This window comes from Mya arenaria, chromosome 17, assembly GCF_026914265.1.
Source record: "Mya arenaria isolate MELC-2E11 chromosome 17, ASM2691426v1".
NCBI lineage: Eukaryota > Metazoa > Mollusca > Bivalvia > Myida > Myidae > Mya > Mya arenaria.
Genome location: NC_069138.1, coordinates 51,045,263 through 51,048,110, shown reverse-complemented (window position 1 = coordinate 51,048,110; position 2,848 = coordinate 51,045,263).

Genomic DNA, 2,848 nt, shown 5'->3' with positions numbered 1-2,848 from the left:
GAAGCCGCTCTCAGAGGAGAGGAAGATACTTGATATAACATAATTGCATCTCCTTAAACGTGCCGCCATTAAATATGCGTAACAAGAAGATAAAATGACTCAGAGGATAACAGCTATCGCATTTTGTTTATGTATACCAGTTGAACGACATGCTTCAGTTTAAGTTTCACTTAAATTGTTAGCTGTTATTTTACAAAATTATTTTATTTGATGGGCATTTCATAAGAGAGCAGTCGAGTATAGTCCGTTATCTCAAAATAAGATATATATATGTGTGTGTGTGTATTTTGATATTTTGAATTAAGGAGAGTAGGTCTTTAGTGTCATTCCCCGTCATTATATATATATATATCTAAACATAAGTAATAATTTTGTCATCATATGTTGGCTTCAAATGATAAATCCTTACGCTGACATTCTTTGTCGCCGTTATATCGCTTGAAGAAGGCATTGTCGTCGTAACATTTCTTGCAGTAGACGTTGGAGGCTGTTGTGCATTTTCTGTGTTCACACATGGCGATTGGGTACAAAGGTTTGTTGTGTCGTTCTAGTGTGCCATAAATCAAGTGTTCGTTTTGAACTGCTGATACCCCGCATAAACGCCACAATGACAAACGTGTTGGTGCTTCGAATGCCAGAAAAACATGCCAGAAATATGTCAACATATTGTGTCGATACATGAATTGCTAATCCCGTAAGGTATGCCACCATTTTGGCAGCTGACCAACTAGCACTATCGAGTCAATTATGTCGGACAGGTTTCTTTTCAATACATTGTTGCAGGCTTTATTTCCATGTAAAGCTATTTAGTATTTTGGTGACATATGATGTGTGTTATTTTTACCAAACATATTAAAGTTTATTGACTTAGACTATAAAGAATCCTTTTCAAATATATTCAAATCGTTTAAGGTAGCTTATCAAATAATAAAATGTTAAAATACTATGGAGTTTCCTTTGCCTTACGAACGCGTTTACGGGTAATCTCATGAAACATTTTTAATCGAATACATCTGCACTTGATCATTACTTCTGGATTTGGAATTTAATCAATCGAGCTCTCTATCAACGACATCCATTTCAGACCACTTAACGTAACAAGCCTTTCGTGAATTGAAAGTTTTACAAATTATTTCAAACAAGTCATCATAAATTGGTTCTTTCTCAGGCCCAAAAATAATTCCCCTGACAAAGAGTCTTAAATATCTAAGTCCCTCTGAAAATATCATTGAAAATAAAAAAACCCTTCCACTCCTGGTACGTTTCACTAAGTTATTTAGTAAACTTTGACTTTTCCGGCAATAATGCTTCAAGCCCGTAGAGTTCACATTTTACAGTAGATTTACCTGAGAGTTTGAGTAGTTATTTTTTTGTTTCTGATGTATTAGAGAAAAAAGGTAGATTAGTTGGTTACATATTTCCAACTATAATATACCATAACAAATATGCGATGTTACAGTTCCATATGTACGTCTCCTTTCTACAATCATCAGCTCTTCAGTATAGTATCTAGTTGTATACAACCAGCATTCAAGACTTAAATGTTTGTGATTAGTGCATGATATCATTAGATAATAATAATGTAGTAAATTGAAATCGAAATGACACTAAACATTGTATTATTTAATATTCACACCTATGATCTAAATCACTTACACCAGTGACAAAAATGAATGATTACTATCATTATCTTAAAAAAAAAATAGAGAACGACAAATAGTTGTATAATCTAGATTTCATCTGGTTCCGTAATAACAATCCGTAAAATTGCATCCGTACCCATAGCAATAATCTCCGTTGTAACAGATCGTGTTACAGCCTGCTCTGTCAGACCGTTTATCTTCTATATTACATTTGTCTATACATGTTTTTAGTGCAAGTCGATATCACAATACAAACTCCAAGAACGGTATCTGCGACCCCCACCACATGATTGAGAGCATGAACTCCATTATGCCCTTGTTAACCAATCACATTGGCCAAGACCATCACAACCACCACCAGACCATCATGCACAATTAATTGGAATGTTTGCTATAATGGATACATTAAAAAGAAAAAAAAAACATGTCAAAGTCATCATCCTGAGGCTAGCTAGTAATGATATATTTTGTCCGCAGTGCTTACTGATAAACACTTGTTCCCACCCAAAACACGCTTTACGTACATAAAGAAGTAATGATGTATGATAGAAATGATTGTTACAAATATTAATTATTACTCAGATCCTTTATAGTGATTGATATCAGCTGTACATTGCATTTTGATATAAATACCAACCAAATGGAAAGAAATATCCTATGTGTTATACTACTAGACTACAGATCGCAGAGTGCAGATTCATGTGGCATGTTTAATAGTATCCAAGCGATCAAATGAAGTCTTTAAATTATCCAAATGGCGTGCTAGTATCAAAGAATTGACGCTGTCCCAACCCTATCAATGTGGAAGCGTTCGCTGTAATACGGTTCATCAATCTGCTTGATTTTCATACCGATCGACTTATTTTCATGAACATAAAGTGCACATCAACGCAAACAGTCAGTTTGATCAAGGCCGTTAATTTATAACATTAGTAAAAACGACAGGGTAAAAACCATCTAACACCATAAATGATACACATTCTAAATTACATGACATGTCATGTAACAAAGAATGCTTAACCTAGTTTCCTGATATGCGCAGTAAAGCTATTTGAGGAAATTACGAAAAAAATATTGTAAGAAAACTTTTTAAAGGGGAATCTTTAAATAAGGAAAAGTTTTATCATCTTCAAATCCTAATGGGGTTTTCTTTAAGCGTTTATCTCTCAGACTATTTGAGTAATTTCTCAATCTTCCTTATTAGT